The sequence below is a fragment of the Tamandua tetradactyla genome, chromosome 26 (assembly GCF_023851605.1).
Source record: "Tamandua tetradactyla isolate mTamTet1 chromosome 26, mTamTet1.pri, whole genome shotgun sequence".
In the NCBI taxonomy this organism is placed as follows: Eukaryota; Metazoa; Chordata; class Mammalia; order Pilosa; family Myrmecophagidae; genus Tamandua; species Tamandua tetradactyla.
The window spans coordinates 6600779-6622663 of NC_135352.1; the positions used below are offsets into that span (position 1 = coordinate 6600779).

Genomic DNA, 21885 nt, shown 5'->3' on the forward strand with positions numbered 1-21885 from the left:
AACCATCAGTGTCAATGTTTTCCAACAGTTCTCAGTATGTATGTTATTTAGAGCTCTTACAATTATTGTATTTAACTTTGCATTTTCCTCCAGACAAAACTATTTACCAGAAATCATGAGATAAATAGTATTGGGCCAATTACCTTAAGACTTTGGGATCTAAGAAACTTATCATCTGGATGGGAAAGATTGCCAATTCCTTTGCCCCAACATTTGGTCTCCTCCTCTTCCTTAGAAAGAGTACCCTGATTTTTTCTGAGCACGTTGCAGTCCAAAATAAAATACTTTGCCTCTAACCTCCATCTTCAGCGAGAAGTGGCAACGGGATTAGTTTTTACCAAGATTAAGTAAGTGGAAACGTGCAGAATTTGTGGAAAGTCTATTTGGAGATTGCTGTCTGTGCTGAGAGAACTCATGTATGTTTTTCTGCTATTTCTTGTCATCTGGCATCAACTCAGTCTTTCACATGATGAGATGACCTTGCAAAAGAAGCCAGAGGCTTCAGAGGCTGAAGGTGGTGAAAAGAAAACATGGAGATAAATTTCCTCCTGGTACAATGGAGCTTTCTCCCAGCTTAAGGCTGCCAACTCAGGCTTCCTCTGTGCAAGAGTGAAGCACATTTTTCTCTTGCTTAAACCATTGTTTTTGTTTTGTTTGTTATGTGCAGCCATTCCTAAATTTTACTTACAGACAGGATCAGAAACCATCTTTTGCTGAGCTGTATTGGAGCTTTATAGAAGAGGAAAAATAAGTGATGCTGATCTAATCCTATGCCTATTTAAATTTTTTATATATTGTTCATCTTGGCTATTTTGCACTATTTTGCAATTCTTAGAAATATTTCATTGGGACTGCTACTTCTGGGAAGATGAATTAGATGCACTATTCCCTATTTTCCCTATAAAGTACAACTGAAAACTTTGGACATTATGTATCAGTCAAACAGAGGTACTTTCTGAAAGACAGAAAGAAGAAGGCTGATAGGGTAAGGACCTCAGGACCAGGGGCATGGCATAGTGTGACTTCCTTGGGTTTTCTTTTTACTCTATATGCCCCATGTATGGAGCTGAAGGAGTGGGAAACCTGGAAATATCAATTGGACCAGACAAGAAAAGCAACACCAAAGCCTGAACTTCCTAGCCAAAGGACCAGGAAAGGAGGAATCTAGTAAGACAAAAATGTTTAAATAACCACTCTATTCTAGCAAAATACCACAGAGAAACTGTGATCTCATCTCCATTCATGCCAGCAAAAACCAAGTGGGGAGCTGAAATGAGGCATTGAACTATTCTCACCAGGGTCATGCCAGAGCTAATATTTTTTGTTCCACCTGGCTGTTCTGTTACCCACTCCTGCTGCAGCACCACTGGAAACCAGGTGGGGATGTGAGCAAGGCGCCCCTTCCCGTTCCTACTGGGGTGGTGTCAAGAAGGCCAAGTATAGAAGTCAGAACCACTGCAACGTCAGTGGAAAATATTAAATATCAGAATTCCTAAGCATGATCAGCAGTAATGAGGGAGTTCCTAGTTTGAGTGTCAATGGCTGCCTTGCAGGGAATCTGGATTCCACATGCCCCTGCAGTAATGAGGCAGTGCCCCACTTCCCCTGCCAGAGCAGTGTCAAAGAAACCAGTTTAAAAAGAAAGTTGACATAAGATCCAGAGACTCATAACGTATGAATGTAAATGTCTTTGTTTCATTTGATTCCTGTGATCACATCAATTGATGCAGAAAAAGCATTTGGCCAAATTCAGCACCCATTTATAATTTAGAAATAAAAAAGCTTTCGGTGAAATAGGAGTAGAGGAGAACTTCCTTGACTTGACAAAGAGTATCTACACAAACTATATAGCTAATGATTTATGCAATGGTTAAACATCAAATGCTTTCCTCTAAGAGTAAGAACAAGGCATGATTTGTTTTCACCAGTCTTATTCAACATAGGGCTGGAGGATCTAGCCACTGTATTAAGGCAAGAAAAGGAAGTAAAAGACAAATAGATTGGAAAGGAATAAATAAAACTGTTCCTATATCAGACAGCATGATTGCCTACGTAGAGAATTTGAAAGAATCTGAAAAAAGTTCCTGAAACTAATAAGTGAGCCCAGCAAGTTCACAGGATACAAGACATACATAAAAATAAACTGTGTTTCTATATACTAACAATGAATATCGAAATTTAAAAATATGATACCATTTATAATTGCTCAAAAAATGAAATACTTAAATGTATATCTAACCAAACAAGTACAAGACTTGTATGCTGAAAACTACACAACAATGACGAAATAAATTTTAAAAGACCTAAATAAATGGAAAAACATGTGTTCATAGATAGGAAGAGGCAATATATTAAAGATGCCAATTCTTCCCGAAATAGATATACAGGTTTAACACAATTCCTGCCAAAATCCCAACAATATGTTGTGTGTGTGTGAAGGACACAGGCTGTTCTAAAATGTATGTGGAAAGGTAAAGTAACTAGAATAGCTAAAACTATTTTGAAAATGAAGAATAAAATCACCCAATTTCAAAACTCATTTTATAGCCATGTTAATCAACACAGTGTGGTATTGGCAGAGATATAGACACATAGATCAGTGGAACAGTATAGAGAACCAGGAAATAAACCTGAACAAATATGCCCAACTGATCTTTCACAAAGGTTCAAATGTGAATCAATGGAAGAAAGATAGTTTTTTAACAAATGATGCTGTAACATCAGGTCTGCAGATGTCTATTGTGGCAAGAAAAAAAAAAAGAAAATGAATCGCTAAGTCTCTTACATTATATAAATATTAACTCAAAATTGATTGTAACTTTACATGTAAGACAGAAAACTATAAAATATTTCCAAAAAGCATAATATAAGATCTTTGGTCTAAGAAACAGTCTTTAAACTTGATATCAAAAGCATGAATCATAAAAAGCAAAATTTGATAAATTGGATTTCATTAGAATAAGCAACAGTTACTTTGCAAGAAAAAAAACCTGTTAAGGAATGTAAAGACGAGCTATATATTAGGGAAAAATATTTGCAAACCTTATATCAGACAAAGTTCTGTTATTCTAGAATTTATTTTAAAAACTCTCAAAACTCAACAGTAAAAGCAAACAAGCAAAAAACCCCCACAATCCTAACTTTGGAATGTATAACACAGTGAATCTTACTGTGGACAATATGCATGATTAACTGTACAAATATAAAAATAAAGTTCTTTCATGAGCCAGAACAAATGCATGACTCTATTACAAGAAGTTAATAATAGAGGTGTATACCAGAAAATGTACCTGTTGTAAACTATGGGCTACAGTTAACAGTACTATTTTAATACTCTTTCATCAACAGTAACAAATGTACCACCCCAATATTATGAGTCAATAATGGGGGGGGGGGGGAATAAGGTGTATGGGAGGATTAGGGTTTTCTTTTTTATTTTTATTTCTTTTCTGGAGAAATGAAAATGTTCCAAATTTGAACATGGGGGTGTATGCACAACTATGTGATGATTTTGTGAGCCAGTGATTGTACACTTCAGATAGTGTCAATAGTTTGTGAATATATCTCAATAAAATTGTATTTTAAAAATCCATTTAGAACATGATCAAGAGACACAGATACTCATTTCACTGGAGGACATCCTGTTGACAAACACATGAAATGATGTTCAATATCATTATCCATTTACAAAGACAATGTACACATCAAAATGGCTAACATGAACCACGGTGAACACAGCAGATTCTGGCAAAGATACAGAGAAACTGAATCACTCATACATTGCAGGGGGAGATGTGAAATGACACAGCCATTTTAGAAAACAGCTGGCAGTTTCTTAAAACAACTAAAATTGCAACTACCGGCAATTTCACTCCTGGGTATTTATGCCAGAGAAATGAAGACTTACGTTCACACAAAAGTCTACACATAATGTTTATAGCAGTTTTATTTGTAGTAGTCAAATCATGAGCATATTTCTGATGCTTTTCAATATGTTTATGGAAAAACACAATGTGGTACATCTGTACCATGGAATACTATTTGGCCATAAAAAGGAACAAATTATTGATATAAATAACCACCTGTGTGAATTACAGAGAATTAGGCCAAGTGACAAAAAAGCAAGTCGAGGAGGTTACATACTGTGTGACCCTATGTGCCAGTTTGAAAGGATATATGTTCCCTAGAAAAGCCATGTTTTAATCCAAATCCTATTTTGTAAAGGCAACCATTTCTTCTAATCCCTATTTAGTGCTGTATTTTGGAAACTTTAATTAGATTATCTCCACGGAGACGTGACTTACTCAAGAGTAGGTGCTGAACTAGATTGGGTCTTGATTACTTTACCGGAATCCTATAAAAGAGGAAACATTTTGGAGAAAGCTGGAGATACAGAGAGAACAGAGAAGGATGACCTTCACACATACATATCAGGACATAGAATTAAAAACTGAGTCTCCTATTTTTTGGTCTCCTATTTTTTGGCCACAAGAAAGGCACAACAGTTAATGCCACAGAATCTGAAGCACAGGGTTCATTAGCCAGTGACCTTTGGAGATGAAGAAGGAAAATGATTCCCAGGGAATTTCACGAAACAGGAAGCCGGGAGAGAAAGCTAGCAGATGATGCCATGTCTGCCACGTTTTCCAGATGAGAGAGAAATCCTGACCATGTTTGCCATGTGCCCTTTCACCTGAGAGAGGAAACCCTGAACGTTGCTGACCTTCTTGAACCAAGGTATCTTTCCCTGGGTGCCTTAGATTGGACATTTCTATAGACTTGTTTTAATTGGGACATTTCCTCGGCCTTAGAACTGTAAACTAGCAACTTATTAAATTCCCCTTTTTAAAAGCCATTCCATTTCTGGTATGTTGCATTCTCACAGCTAGCAAACTAGAACACACCATGTATATAAAGTTCTTGAAATGAAAAAATAATAGAGATGGAGTACACATTATGATTATTAGAGGTTAAGGAGAGAGAGGGTCTGGAGGGAAGTCAGTGTTGGCAAAAAGCTCTCGAGTCATCAAATAAAATTGCTGTTTTAAAAAGGGGATGACTTGCTCAGAGATAAATTCATTTACTTTTCATGATCTGACCCTGGACCAGGTCAGGATGATATAAATAACTATTGACCAAAAATCTCTTCCATCCATTTCAAGCTCTCTGAAGCTCACTGGTAGTCAACTTTGACTGCACCCAAGAATCACCTGAGAAGCTTTTAAAATGTCTATGCCTAGGGGTACCCCAGATAGCCAAGTATGATTTAGTCTAGGAACAGGGCCAAGAAATCAGTGGTTTTTTTTTTTTTTTCTTTTAAATTCTGGTAAGATAGTTACTACCTAAAATTTCCCATTTTATCCACTTTCAGCTGTATAACTCAGTGATGTTAACTATAGTCACAATGTTGTGCCATCATCATTACTATCTATGACCAACACCAGTACTTTTGAAAGTCACCCTGTGATTTAAATAGCTGAGGATCACAGCCTGGCAACTTCATGTCCTTATATCCCACCTCCCCGGTGCATACACCGCAACTACGCTATACTCTGCTTCCTTCTCTGAAGGTATCAAGCCTGTCTACTCTTTTTCACCATTCCTTGTGCTGTCCCTTTCTGTTCCTACTTCTCTCAGTGAGCTCATACTTACCATCGTGACCCAGATCAAAGCCATCTCCTGCATGACATCTATCCTTTTCCCATGACAGAATCAATGTGTTCCTCTTTGCCTTTTCCACAGCCCAATGTTGACTAATTTATCATTGCTCGTGTTGCTTTCCCACTGGATTGTGAACTGCCGAGGGCAGGAATCATCGCTCATGTCTATTAGTATTTTGAATGCTTGGCACAGAGTAAGCAATTCATAAATGTGCATTTGATTGAAGCAAAATTATTTGAGATAGCAATAAACATAATTTCCAAGTTATGATGGCACTCTATCCAAAATTCTTATGGAAACACCTTTGTATGTGTTATATCACACACACACACACACACACACACACACACATATCAGGACATAGAACTAAAAACTGAGTCTCCTATTTTTTGGTCTGGGCAGTCCTTTAATTTTTCTGAGCCTAAGTATCATTATTTTAAAAATGAGGGAATTATGCCAATGCTTTCTAAGTTTTCATTGACTTTCAGAGAATTCATAGCTCATAGAATTATAGAATTTTAAAATAGCTTAATGGGGTGGGACGGATAAACACCACTTCATGTTTTTAAACTACTTATATAATGCACGTTAATTTCCTGAATGTGTATCTTTACGGCCTGGAACTTTCTGTGAAACACAAAAAAATCAATAAATTTGCTGACCTGCCAAACTCTCAATAACTGTCAATCGCTGAGTGGATGTCCACCAAACATCGGGATGCTGACAGCTGGCTTCATATTGTAGGTGTCGACTTTGTTTATTGATCACTCATCATTAAGCTGTAATAGCATTAACATATGCTGCATTCATGCTAATAGTGTCTGTTTTACAAGCAACATTGATTTACCTTCATTACGCTAAAAAGATGAGTGTTAGGTGAAGTGAAACTAATTTAGAGGACCACATTATTTATTCTAAGCAAAGATGCAATCCTCATACTAGAAGAGAAAACTTCCAGGTTGGGGATAACATTATATAGTGGTTAATAAGCACATGTATGTGCCATGCATTGCAGTTTATTTTATTTTGTCTCATGCATACATTTTAACACTCAGCAACATGGTGATATAGGTTAAACTTTTACTTTTATAATGAAAAGTATAAACATTTAGAGAGCGTAATCTAGTGACCATCCATCTATCCATTACCTAGATACAATAACTGTTAATATTTTACCACATTTACTTTATTTCATTCTATGGGTTTTAAAAGTAAATTATACCTGTAACTACTTGTTGAAGAGTGCTTTGAAAACTATTGCTTTTTTCTTTCTTTGCTTTGTATATATGTTATATTATATGATAAAAATGTTTAAAAAAGCAAATTATAGATATCTTACCCCACATACTTCAGTGTACATCTCTAAATATTAAGGTTGGTTTCCTAAATAACCATTAACAATGCCATTATCATACCAAACAAAACAAGCTATAATTCCTTAATATCATCTAATACAAAGTTCATATTCAAATTTTCCTGACTGTACCCCAAACATGTGATATTTAACATTTTATAAATATTTATTTTAATATTCTTTTCCTCTAGAACAACCCCCCTTCCCACCTTTTTTTTTTTTTTTGTATTCCATGACATCAACTTTTTAAGAGACTGAGAGGCTTCCAATTTCAGGTCCAACATAAAGAGCTTAGAAGCCATCACTCCCATTCTTAGAAGAAAAAAAGCTGAACAAATGGAAAATCGATGACTTTTCCTGGACTTATCAGAGAATTGAGGTCATAGGGCAAAGCACCACCCCCAAATCTGGAGAGACTGGTGAATTCAGAGGGGCATAGCCAAAGTCTGCCTTCCTAGAGCAGAAGGTGCTGGAACAATAAACCGGCTGGGTGATTTTGACGAGTCAGCAGAGGCCGAATTTGGACCAGCATGAGAGAGAAATTCCTGGGTGCCAGAGTCTTAGGGAGGCTACCACACTTTGAAGGGTTTTGCCTCTAAGAATCCCACAGTACTCCCACTGGAGAAGCAAGAAAGATCTTCTTGAATCTTTGATAGAGCCAGTGAAAAAATGACCATTTTGAAACACGACCACAACTTTCCCCATAAGGCCTACTCTTCAGGGAAAGAAGCTTGATCAGAACCTTTTCCCCTTTGGGGATGTGCATTTACCGTATTACAGTCTGCTTCAAGCTTCCTGTCCTATCTAAGGTGGATGTGGAAAAGAGCAGGAGAACCAAGAAACATTTGTAAAGATCATGGCCCAGAAACAGACCCATTAAATAACAGATTAAATTGTATAATTATAGAACATTTTCCCTCCTTCACACTTTATCACCATCTCAACAGGGCTCCTATGTAACACTGTACAGACGAAAGAGTTGCACGGCACAGACTCAATCTAGGAGTTCTTAGTTAACACAAGAGAAAAAAACAAGGACACAAAAAGAATTTGAAGCCTCTGGAATTTACAGCTGCAGCAAAAATTAAAAACAGCCTAACTCTTAGCAAAATTAACATAAAAATCCACACAAAATGCCTCTTTGCCTCAGTTCACATTATTTGATACATCATGCCCAGCTTTCAACAACAACAACAAAATAAAACAACAAATAAAAGTATAGTCTGAAGGAACATCACAAGCAGCAGAGTGGACCAGATATGACACATAATTTGTAATTATCAGACAGAATTTAGAATAACTATTAATACGTTAAGGAATCACATGGAAAAAGTAGATATGCATGAACAGGTGGGTATTGTAAACAGGGAGATGGAAACTTTGAGAAAAATAAAAAAAAATGTTGACATAAAAATCACTGTATCGTAGTCTGAGATGTATCCTGGTACTATATTAAGCTATATACAGAATTACAAGGCCTTGTTCCCGTTCTGCACTCCAGGAGTTTGGGTTGTTTAAATGAGCTATCCAGAACTGTTGATTTAGATTATGTGTTACAGAAAATTGAGGCTCTAGACATAATAAATCTCTCTGCCTTTGGTCTCATACAGTAACTGATGATTTAGAGTACATACATTATCATCTTTTACCCTGCATTCTAATTTACCCTGGATCCAGCCAGATTGGCTTTGTTTTAAACTCTAATTTAAGCCTAATCTCTTTGTCCCCAAGATTTATTCAATTCATTGTGTGCCTGTCAAATGTCCTTCCTTTTTGTAGCTGCACCGTATTCCATTGTATAAATGTGTCACCATTTGCTATTGTGCTTCTCAGTCATTGTATCCTTCTACTCCCTCCATCTATTGGGCATCATGGATAATGTGCAAAATAAACAACCCATGTCTTACAGTATCCTCACTTGGTTGTACAATTAACAGTACTCTCAGTCTCAACCATTGGAGACTCCCAAGAAAATAGGCCAAACCCTGAATTTTGAGGCTTGCCCTTATGAAATTTATTTCTTTAGGGGAGAAACTAAGACTATAACAAGGCCTAAGAGTTGCTTCCAGGAGCCTCTTTGTTGCTTCCAATTTCAGAGGAATTCCTCCCTCTTTCTCTAACGTCAACTCTGGAAGGAAAATGGTTATCCTCCCCCGATGTAGTACAGGGAGATTCAGGGTTGAAAATCTCCCCGACAACGCGGGGCATGACTCTCAGGGATGAGTATGGCCCAGGCACCATGGGATGGACAATGCCTTATTGACCAAAAGAGGGAAAAGAAGTATAATAAAGTAAGGCATCTTCAAGAGAGATCAAATGGAGTTAAGAGGCAATTCTGGAGGCTACTCTTATGCAAGCTTCAGTTCGATAGTGTTAATTGCCATAGTTTGCTAAACCCCAATCAACATCACTCTTTTTGACATTTAAAAACACTTATCGCTTAAACTGAGACTCCATAAAGGTTTCCTGCCCTAGGTTTGCCTTCCTGGAACTTATAATTTCTGGAGGGTTCCTAAGTCAGATAAAACCTGAAACACAGAGGGACCAGCCTCTCCAAGATTATCAATTAATTTCAATATGAAAAGTCAAAACAAGGATTGCCTAAAGATCCCTATAGATTGGGAGAATGACTAAAGGAGAAGGAAGAGGTATAACTGAGAAAATTAGATTTAGCAAATAAGTGTGGCTGCTGAATCACTATATTAATATTTCTTCTAGCCTCCAGTGTTTTGGAGCAGCTAGAAGGAAAGTCAGAAATGGTGGAATGATAGCCCATGACAAACTCTGGGATCTGTTCTGTAACTGCTTGTTAAAGTATGCTTTGAAAATTATTGATTTTTTCTTTCTTTTCTTTGTGTATATGTCATATTTTACAATAAAAATATATTTAAAAAATCACTGCAGCAGATGAAGCAAAGTTTTTGTGGGTACATCAGTAAAAAGGGCACTGTTGAAGAAAGAATCAATGACCTGAAGATATATCAATAGCATTTACCAAACCAAATTACAAAGAAAAAAAAAAAAACGTAACAGAACATCCAAAGGCAGTGAGATGATATTAAAAAGTGTTACTATATATTACTGAAATGTGAGAAGAGAAAGAATCAAGCAGAAGAAATATGGCTCAGAAATTTTCGAAATCAGTGACAGAAACCAAGGCAAAGGGCCAGATAATATCAAGTAGGGTAAATACCAAAAATCTATACATAATAGGGCTGGCAACGGTGGCTCAGTGGCAGAGCTCTTGCCTGCCATGCTGGAGACCCAGTTTCGGTTCCTGGTGCCTGCCCATGTAAAGCAATAGATATATTTAAAAAAAATCTATACCTAGTGATATTATATTCAAATATTGAAGAAACAGTAGATACATTGAAAGAAGCCAAATGGAAAAAAAAACCTTATCCATGGGGGAAAAAAGGAGAAGAATTTCAGTGGACTTCTTGTCAAAAGCCATGCAAGCAGGAAAAGAGTGGACTGAAATATCTAAAGGGCTGAAAGAAAAAAAAGACAATCTAGAACCATATATTTGGCAAAAGTATCCTTCAAAAGTGAAGAAGAAATAAAGATTTTCTCAGATGAATAAAAACAAAGGAAATTCATCACCAGCAGACCTGACCAGCAAGAAATATTAAAACAAATTCTTCAGAAAGAAGTAAAATGACATAGGTTAGACTCTTTGCTCTATACAAAGAATGGAAGAACATCAGACAAGAATTGAATGGAGGTAAAATAATTTAAAAAAAATTTCTTGTTAATTGATCTAAAAGATAATTGTTCAAAATAATAATAGTATCAATGCATTGGGTGATTATGGCACATGGGTAAGTGCAATGAGTGGCAGCAGTGTCATAAGGGATGGGAGGGAGAATTTGGGAATATTCTGTTATAAGGGAATTGCACTACACATAAATGAGTTAATATGTCTTTGAATATGGACATAGATTAGCTGTATATCGAAAACCATAGGGAAACCACTAAAAATATTTTAAAAGACATCTAATTGACTAGCTAAGAAAGGAGATAAAATTATATAAATCGCTCAATTAAAACCAGAGAAGGCAGAAATAGAGGAAAGAAAGGAATAAAGGGCAAGTATAGAAAGTAAAGTTATTTATTTGGCAGATATTAGTGCAAATGTATCAACAATCACTTTTTATGTTAATGGTCTAAATACCCCAATTAACAGACATTGTCAGAGTGGATTAAAAAAAGAGACTAAATTTTATGTTTTCTACAGAAAACCTACTTTAAATATAAAGACTCAGATGGGTTAAAAGTAAATGGATGGAGTGCTTGCTTTGGCAGCACATATACAAAAATTGGAATGATACAGAGAAGGTTAGCTTGGCCCCTGCACAAGGATGGTATGCAAATTCATGAAGCACTCCATATTTTTTTTAGAAAGAAAAAAAAGTAAATGGATGGCGAAAGATATACCATGTTAACATGAATAAAAAAGGCCAGAGTAGTTATGTTAATTTCGGCTGAAGCAGATTTTAGAGAAAGGAGAAAGGATAATGGATAAAGAGATGTATTACATAATGATAAAGTAATTATTTCTTCAAAGTGACATAATATATGTACAGCTAACAACAGAGCGTAAAAATACTTGAGGCAAAAAAGGTTAGAATTACAAGGAGAAGTAGACAGATCCATTATTACAGTTGGAGGCTTCAGCATCTTCTTTCTGAAACTGTCACATTAAGTAGGAAAAAACATCAGTAGGGATATAGTGACCCAAGCAGCATTTGTTCTAATTGACATTTGTAGAATGATTCATCCAATGACAGAAGAATATACAGTCTTCTCAAGCTCACGTGGAATATTTACCAAGATAGATCACATTCTGTGTCACAAAACATGCTGAACAAATTTAGAAGAAAAAAGATCATACAAAGTATGTTCTCAATCCACAGTGGAATTCAACTATAAATAAACAACAGAAATATAGCTGGAAAATCCAAAATGTTTGGAGATTAAACAGCATACTTCTAGATAGCATAAGGATACAAGAACTCTCAAGAGAAATTATAAAAAATATTTTGAACTAAATGAAAATGAAAATACAACATGAAAATCTGTAGGATGTAGTGAAAATACTGCTTGGTTGAAACTTATAGAATTAAATGCATACACTTGAAAACAAGAAGGACCTAAAATATAACAAAGTTTTCTGCCATAGAAGTCAGAAGCAAGTAGAATATAAGAAACAATAGCAATTAGACAAAAATCAATGCAATTAAAAAATAAGAAATCCCAATAGAAACAAATTACCAATATCAGAAATGAAAGAGGCTATTAACTACTGATCCCATGGACATTAAAAGGCTAAAAAAGAAATATTATTAACAACTCAATGTCCACAAATTTGATAACAAAGATTAAACAGGTAATTCCTTGAAAGACACACTAACATAGTTTTCCATAAAAGGAGAAATAGATTATTTTAATAGGCCTGTCTTTACTAAAGAAATAGAATAAATAATGAATAATCTTCCAATAAAGAAAGCCCCAGGCCCAGGAAGTTTCATTAGTGATTTCTACCAAGTACTTAAGTAGGAAATGATACAAATTTCCCACAATCTCATCCAGAAAAAAGAAGCAAACAACCAACTGGGATTTATTCCAGGTATGCATACTTGTTTCAACATTGAAAAATCAGTCAGTGTAACACACCAATTCAGCAGGCTAAAGCAGTAAATGCATATGATAATATCATTAATGAAGAAAAACATTTGACAAGATTCTACACTATTCATAATAAATGTTCTCAGGAAACTAGGAATTAGGATGGAACTTCCTCAAATTGCTAAAGAACGTTTGCAAAAAGCTTACAGGAGTGGTGCAATGGTGACTCAGTGGCAGAATTCTCGCCAGCCATGCTGGAGACCTGGGTTCAGTTTCCAGAGCCTGCCCACGAAAAAAAAAAATGGTTACAGGTCACACCATGCTTCATGGTCAGAAACTGAACATTTTCCTCCCAAATTTGGGATCAGTACAAGATGTCCTCTCTCACCATTGTACTGGTCTTTTCAAGTACGATAAAGCAAGAAAAGTAAATAAACATTATCCAGATTGGGAGGAAAGAAACAAAACTGCCGTTGCTTATAGATGAAATTATTTTCTATTTAGAAAATCACAAAGAATCACTAAAAATCTGAAACTAATAAGAAAATATAGAAAGTTCACAGAATACAATAAGTATAGACTAGTCAATTGTATTCTATGTATCAGCAATACACAACTAGAATTTGAAAATTTAAAAATACCATTCACAATATCACCTGAAAAGAACTTAAATAAGTGCAGAAATAGTCCACGTTCACATATTTGAAAACTCAATATTGATAAGATGTTAATTCTTCCCAACTTGATCTATAGATACAACATAATTCCATTCAAGATCCCAGCAAAATCAACAAAGTAATTCTAAAGTAATTAATTTATAGACATCAACAAAATAACTCTAAAGTTTATATGGAATAGCAAAAGACTTAGAACAATCAACACAATACTGAAGTAGTACGAAGTTGGAGGACTGACACTGTCTGACTTTGAGACTTACTATATAAGTTAACAGTAATCAAGCTATCATTACAAAACAATAGGTACATTGACCAATGGAACAGAATACAGGGCTCAGAAATGGGCCCATATTAAGTCAACAAATGTTGCACAAAGGATCAAAGGAAATTCAGTGGAAAAAGGAGAGTCTTTTCCACAGGTGATGATGGAACCATTGCAAAATATGACCCAACACACAGATCTTACTCTTTTTACAAACGTTAGGGAGTATAGATCTAAGTCTAAAGTGCAGAACTATGCAGTTTTTCAGAGGAAACATGGGTCTGAGTGACTGTGCTGGTTTGAAAGAATTATGTGCCCTAGAAAAGCCATTCTGTAATCCCAGTCAATCTTGTGGGAGCAACCATTTCTTTTAGTCCCTATTCAGTACTGTAGGTTGGAAACTTGATTAGATTATCTCCACAGAGATGTGACTCACCCAATTGTGGGTATTAACTTTTGAATAGAGGGAGATGTGACTCTACCCATTCCATGTGAGTCTTGATTAGTTTACTGGAATCTTTTAAAAGAGGAAGCATTTTGGTGAGAGCCCCTGTTTAGTTTGACAAGAGAGCCCATGCCACCAGACACCTTTGGAGATGAAGAAGGAATATGTCCCTGGGGGAGCTTCATAAAACAAGAAACCTGGACAGCTAGCAGATGTTGCCATGTTCGCCATGTGCCTTTCCAGTTGAGAGAGAAACCTTGAACTTCATCAGCCTTTCTTGAGTGAAGGTAACCTCTTCTGGGTGCCTTAATTTGGGCATTTTTATATAATTGCTTTAATTGAAACATTTTCTTGGCCTTAGAACTGTACTGTTGCAACTTAATAAATTCCCCTCTTTAAAAGCCATTCTGTTTCTGGTATATGCATTCCAGAAGTTAACAAACTAGAACAGTAATCTTTGGCCTGGCATGAGTTTTTAGATAAAAGTCCAAAAGCAATATTCATGTGTGAAAATTTTATAAGATTTATAAGTTGGACTTTACTAAATTTTAAAGTTTTGCTCTATGGAAGGCTCTGTTAAAAGGATGAAAATACGAGCCACACAATTGGAGAAACTATTTGCAAAATACATATCTGATAAGGGACTGGTGTCCAAAATATAAAAAGAACTCTTTAAACTCAGCAATAGGAACATATACCCAATCCAATAAAAAATGGGCAAGATATCTAAAAAGACACCTTGCCAAGGAAAATATGCAGATGGCATATAAAAATGTAGAAAGATGTTGAATGACAGCATTTGTCATTAGGTGATTATAAATTAAAACAATGAGATACTACTTAAATATTTATAGGAATGGCCAAAATCCAACAAGCTGACAATACTGAATGCTAGTGAGAATGTAGAGCAACAGCATCTCTTATTCACTGATTGTGGGAATACAAAATGGTACGGTCACTTTGGCAGACAGTTTGGTTGTTTCTTATAAAAGCTAAACATAATCTTACTACATGATTGAGCAATCTCACTCTTAGGTGTGATTTACCCAACTATTCACACACAAACTTGCATGTGAATATTTATAGCAGCTTTATTTGTAATTGCCAAAACCCAGAAGGAACCAAGATATGCTTCAGTGGGTAAATGGATAAGCAAACTGTGGCAGATTCATGCAATACAATATTATTCAGTGATAAAAAGAAATGAGTTATGTAGTTATCAAAAGATGTGGATGAATCATAAATGCATATTGATAAGTGAAAGAAGCCAGTCTGAAAGTACTACATGCTCCATGACTCCAATTATATGACTTTAATATATTCTGGAAAAGGCAAAACTACAGAGACAGTAAAATGGTCACTGGTTTCCATTAGTCATGGGGAAGGGAAAAAGGAAAGGCTTGAATATATAAAGCAAAGAGGATGTTTTAGGGCAGTGAAACTATTCTATGCGATATTGTAATGTGGATACATGAAGTTACTCACCTGTTAAAATCCTTAGCTCTTTATAGCACAAAGGGTCAACCGGAATGTATGCATCTAAAAAACATCATTTAGGAAATTGGAGGATCACAAGATAAAATGTGCCCTGTGACTAAAGAATCTAACTACATTATAAATGTATGAAACAATCCTTCATTGTAGTGTGTCGAGGGGGAAATGTGATTAGTTAAATACCTTTGGAAATGAATGGCATCTGCATGACTAAAGTCAAAAGGAACAACATATAAGCAATATATTCTAGTAGAGAAGGTTTTCCAAGGGGAGTATGGGTTAGCATATCTGATACTGCTGTACATATATACAGAAATGAACAATTAACTCAGGGGATGGTGGATGATTGGAGTCAGAATTCTCACTGTTAGAGTGGGAGTGTACAGATAAGCAAAGCAGAGGAGGCTAGGATTATATCTGTGGTAATGGATTAGAGTTAGAAACATCGGTATGAACTCATATTAAGCTATAGGTACAAGTGGTTACATGAAGATATGTTAGATATATGTATATACATGGGTTATACACCCATGCTTCGTCAGCTGAGAGTGGTGACAAAGATCTTGATTTTTAATCCGTTTTCCAACAAAAAGAACTAAGGATCAAATGACTGATTTAAAGACTGGGGCAGTGAATATACAAGATGAGCTTTGGAGCATCTTCTATTACCCAACATTGAAGATATGCTAAAAAAAAAAAATGCCACATAGATGGGGATATTTCAAAGGGACCCAGGGGCCAAGTGAAAGAGATCCTAATGGTCAAAACAAAGGACATAGTACTGGATTATAACCTGAAGTCTAAGTTAAATATCCATGGGTCTATATTGATATAGATGACGGAATACATAGATAAATGGGAGAAAAGAAACAAATCTCTCATACATAAGAATTTCAAGTAATTTAGGTAGAAACACCACCCTTAAGGAGGTAAAGCATAACTCCTTAGCTCCGGAAATGTGGGCTGAGAGCTGAAGGATACAAAGGGAGAGGGAGAGGGAGAGGGAGAGGAACTTTATTTTAGAGAAACCTGACAAACATAACCTCATTCAAGTGGTCAAGGCCAACATCAACAACTGACAGGTCATGTGATGTCATGTATCCTTGCTGTGATGTGGAAAAATGACATTTTATCTCTGTGGTTTTCCTCCCCCAAACCTATAACTCCAGTCTAATCATGAGAAAAACATCAGACAAATCCCAATTGAGGGGAATTTTACAAAATACCTGACCAGTACTTCTCAAAACTGTCAAGAATGTCATCAAATCAAGGGAAACCTGAGAAACTGTCACAGACAAGAGGAATCTAAGGGAACATGACAACTAAACATAAAGTGGTATTCTGGGGAGATCCTGGAACGGAAAAAGGACATTAAATAAAAACTAAGGCATTCTGAATACAGTATGGATTTTAGTTAACTATAATGAATCAGTATTGGTCCATTAATTGTAACAAATTCACCATACTAAATTAAAGTATTAATTACAGTGGAAACCATTTTTAGGGTATATGGGAACTCTCTGTGCTATATTTAAAACTTTTGTGAGAACAAAAACTGTCCTATAAAAAGGTTTATTTAAAAAGAAAAAAAGAGAGACACAGATAGTTATTCTGTAGGATGTCAGCTTCTACATTTGTTTGACAGTTTTCTTGTGATGTTAAAACATTTCTCTATTTCCCATTTCCTCTGATCTAGAAGATAGTTCTAAAGGCTTCATTAAATTCATGTTAAATAATTTTTTCTTGCCAAAAAATTATTCATAGGTGGTGGTGCATTACAATGCAACACATCAGGAAGCACATCAGTGACTTGCTATCCCTTTATTTGTGATGCTAAGATCGATCATTGAGTTTTGTGGTAGGCATTTTTAGCTTCATTTGAAAGTGCAAGGTAAGTGAGATACAGAGAGTTTAATCAACTTCCTCAAGTTACTAGAGCTCATAGCGAATAAATGATGGTGTCAAAATTTTAAACCTAGATTAGTCTCAAAACGCTTCTTAGAACCTAGACTCACAGCTCTTCCTCCTAATACCATACTGCTTCTGGAATAGTATATGACACAATATTCATGCCTAGAACCAATGAAAGATTTAAACTTGAGGACTTGAGTTCATGCTGTGTGTGATACAGTGGAGAGAAAATGTGACCTGCTGTACAGTTAGGAAAGATTTCTTTGAAGATCTAAATAGAATTTTAAACATACATGGGATAATAATAGATAGAAAAAGGAGATAAATACATGCATCATTTTGTAATGAATAGCACGACTGATGAAAAATTTCTTAAGTATTCTACTGTGTAGTTAAGTTACTTAACTCTGAAGGGTATATTTCTCCATTGGTCAAGATAGTGCCTTCTATTGGTGCCATTATAACCCAAAGATGAGCCAAAGCAAAATTCATTTTTTCCCCAGGCATAGCTCTAGAATACGGGACAAAGTCTGAGAGAAGGGGACAAAGTAGCAAAGTAGAATATGTAACATATTTGATGTTTGAAAATTTGGATAAATGTACTGACTCTGCCAATTGGCAGCTGAAAATTTGGGCGTCTCACATATAAATAAGAATAGTAATAATAATTGTCTAGATTGCATTTTGTGGAAGCACACTGTGAGATGAAAAGTTGAATGATAAAGAAAATTGAGAATTAGTTCTTGGGAGATGTATATTTCAGGAGTGAAAAAGGCCTTATTGAGCAAAGAATCCACCTGCAATGTGGCTTCAATTAAAGGCTCAGTGGATCAGCTCCAGAGAACTCTGGAGCTGGAATGGCTCTTCAAATATGTGCCAGATCAGGGCAAGGGTTCTAGACCTCTGCTGACCCAGATCAAGACAACAGATGAAGTATTATGTGCCACCCTCTGTCCATCATTACCTGAGGGCAGCCCCCGGGGGAGGTGTATAATCTTGGGAAAAGTATATCCTATGGTGGAGGGAAATTCCCACTGAGGGACAAAGCCATGTGCAGCTAATATTCCCAGTTGTGGGAGATAAGCTGTTGGCTTCAAAAAGGAATTTGACACAAAATCCACCTCAGCCAACTCCTTGTGCCAATCAGGTTCACTTGCTTCTTCTTATAAACTTACTTATCTTGGAACACCTTCTCCAGGATTCTGGTTGATCTGGTTCCTGGGGAAATTTACAAGAGAAGGGTCAGAGAGGCATTCTATAGCTCTCACTGCTGAAGTTGATTTCCATCCCTGAACTGATATTCACTAATCCCTTGTCCATCCACCCACTCTAGATTCACCTCACTGTTGGCTAGCATTTCTACTAAGGGGTATGACTCAGACCCTCAACCCTAAAAGTCTAAACCCAGGGTCATGGTAGTAGATGCTATGGTACTGTGCTGGTTTCAAAGGATGTACATCACCTAGAAAAGCCATGTTTTAATCTAAATCCCATTTCTAAAAGGCAGAATAATCCCTATTTAACACTGTATGCTCGAATCTGTAGTTAGATCATCTCCCTGGAGATGTAATCCAATCAAAAGTGGTTGTTAAAGCTGGATTGGGGTAAATGTGCCTCCACCCATTTGGGTGGGTCTTAATTAGTTTCTGAAGTCTTATAAAAGAGGAAATATTTTGGAGAATGGGAGATTCAGAGAGAGCAGAGCAGAATGACATAGCCATGAGAAGCAGAGTCCACCAGCCAGCAACCTTTGGAGAAGAAAATGCCTCCTGGGGAGCTTCATGAAACAGGAAGCCAGGAGAAGAAACTGGCAAATGACACCATGTTTGCCATGTGCCCTTCCAGATAAGAGAGGAACCCTGACTGTGTTCACCATGTGCCTTCTCACTTGAGAGAGAAACCCTGAACTTCATCGGCCTTCTTGAACCAAGGTATCTATCCCTGGATACCTTAGATTGGACATTTCTATAGACTTGTTTTAATTGGGACATTTTCTCAGCCTTGGAACTGTAAACTAGCATCTGATTAAATTCCCCTTTTTAAAAGCCATATTGTTTCTGGTATATTGCATTCCAAAAGCTAGCAAACTAGAACAGGTATACAGCCCAGATTGAGGCACTCATTTCTCCAGCTATCAAAGATGTTAGCTGCTGTTAAAGCTGCGTCCCTCTCTGGGAATTGTCTTGGTTAAAGGGAGCTTGCCCAATGTTTGGCCCCTCTCCAGTGGCAGCCTCTAACCCAATGCCTACTTAGTGTGGGGATATATAGACCTGGCTCCTTGTCTGGATTTGGGACAATTCTGAAATGACTACCCTAGCTCCAGTGCTACCTGTAGGATCAGTTCAGGACTCTGTTACAGTTCACCAGAGTTCATCTTCCTCTGCCCAATCATTCTTCCTTCTTTCCCAATTTGCTGTCAAATCTGTGACTCAGAATCTCTTTCCAGGATAATCTAACTTAAGACTGGGTTGTCCTAGGAAGTAGACTCTAAAATGGAATTTTAGAGGAGTTGAATCACCAACAGTCTGGCTGTAAAGGAGGAACCCACCACTACTAGTAAGTGGAGTATTGAGAGCCCCAGAGTACTGTAGCAGGGAAAATATTATAACTTCCTCTATTAGTGAGCTGGGATAGGGTACTAGTGAAAGGAAATTCATTGCCCAGTTTATTTCCTCAGGAATTTGAAAAACAGTTCAGGGGAAAAGCTAATTGAAAGAGCTTTTGGAATCAGATATCTGTTACTGTTAACTATCAATGCTTTGGGGAAAAACAATGAAGGGCTGTGGATGATTAATCATTGATATAATATGAAGGGGGAAGGCTCCTTTGTAGCATGTAAAGAAACTCTACTTGAAACAAGAAGTCATGAAAAGCTGGGGATCAGGGCAAATACATAATACAGGGTAGCAGAATCCCCGAGAAGATTGACTTCTTAGCTTTGGCAAGTCTGGTGCACCAAGGTCAAGGTCCTGAGTGGGAAGAGGTGAGAGTCCAAGACTTGGGTTGGAATATCCGAGCTCACATGATTTAGAATCTTCAATCTTTAGGTTACCTTGAATCCTCAGGGACTTCAGAAATGACTTACTGCCCCCAGCTGAAGATTAATGCCCCCTGTTTGTCTGAAAGTTGTTCAGAGACATTTGTCTGTCATATCCACAAAGACCTCTTAGGATTTACTCCATCTTCTTTCCTTCAGCCCAGTTACAAGATAATGACAATGTAGCCCTGCCTGGGAAGTGCTGGATCTGCTAAGGTGTGAAAGGGCTGATACACTGAGGAATTAAGGATTTTGTTGGTAAAACAAGCATCATACGTATGGTACTGGATCTTGAAATCACTAAATCAAGATCAGCAGAGCAAGAAGTTGAATGACAGAGAATTTATAGATATAGAAACATAATACATAACTCTCTGGCAAAGATATTTTTGGAAGCTTAGGGAAAGAGATGGCCCCCACTAAGTTAAGTAACATAACAGAACTTTCATGGAACACAACAGAATAAGGGACAAAAATACCAGAGTGATGGGCAGCCAGAGTAAGGCCAGAAAACTCACCTGTCAACTGAATTCTGCCAGAGGACCCCTAGGATACCACACTTGCCAAAGCAGTAAGGAATGGCTTGGTGAATTGGACGAAAATTTCATTGAGAAGCTAGACGGTACCGTCCTCTGTAGATCAATGAAGAGAGCAGAAGATGCTGTTATACAACTAGGCTCCCTCATAGCATTGGAAATGTGATGCTCTGAAATTATAGAGGGCAGGTGGCTGCATTTAACAGGGAGTTAGGGAGGTCATGGACACACTCAGTGGGCATGTCCTAACCTTTGCTTACTCCCCTCCTTTTCCCCTCATACTTATTTGTATGCAGGTGTTTGGTATATTTCCATTTCGCAAAAGACCACAGGCAGCCCAGGGGAGACACTAAACTTCAATCAGCCTCAGCTGCTGACCAGGGCACAAATGTTACTTGATGAAAACTTTTTGATTATTGGTAGGGCCCTCTCCCCCTGGGGTGTAAAAATTCCAATACTTGGGTAACCCAAATATCCCTCATCTCCAGTGTGAAGTAGGCATATGGAGCTACCAACCATGATCTGAGCAGTTGGTCTCCCAAGGAGACCAGCTATGATGGGACCTTGTCCCCTGCTCTTTTAGACCCTGTGTACTATATCAATAATAGCACAGCCATTTGCTGGAAGTCTTTTTTGTGTCTGAGCCTGTGTTCCACTGTGTTCCACACAGGATACAGTTAACTAGACACAATTATTACGAGGAATGTCAAGATCCCAGCAGTGCCTGGGAAGCGTGCCTGCAGACAGCTATGGAAGTGGCATTTCTAGGAGAAAGATAGATGGGCACCCCTATCTATCTTTGTATGGACAAAGCTATTCACAGCTACAAATTTATTCCAGGAGCCCTTAATGCTTAATGTATACATGCTTAATGCATACA

General features: G+C 37.0%; 1 long non-coding RNA gene and 1 other non-coding gene across 7 annotated transcripts in view; both read left to right on the forward strand.

Annotated features, from left to right (window-relative positions):
• LOC143669962 (uncharacterized) overlaps positions 1–21885 on the forward strand; it is an 83418-nt gene that overhangs the window by 38846 nt on the left and 22687 nt on the right. The gene's annotated exons all lie outside the window — the stretch shown is intronic.
• On the forward strand, positions 11305–11411 carry LOC143670080 (U6 spliceosomal RNA). Its single transcript, XR_013169261.1, has one exon. It is a non-coding gene; the product is annotated as a U6 spliceosomal RNA (small nuclear RNA).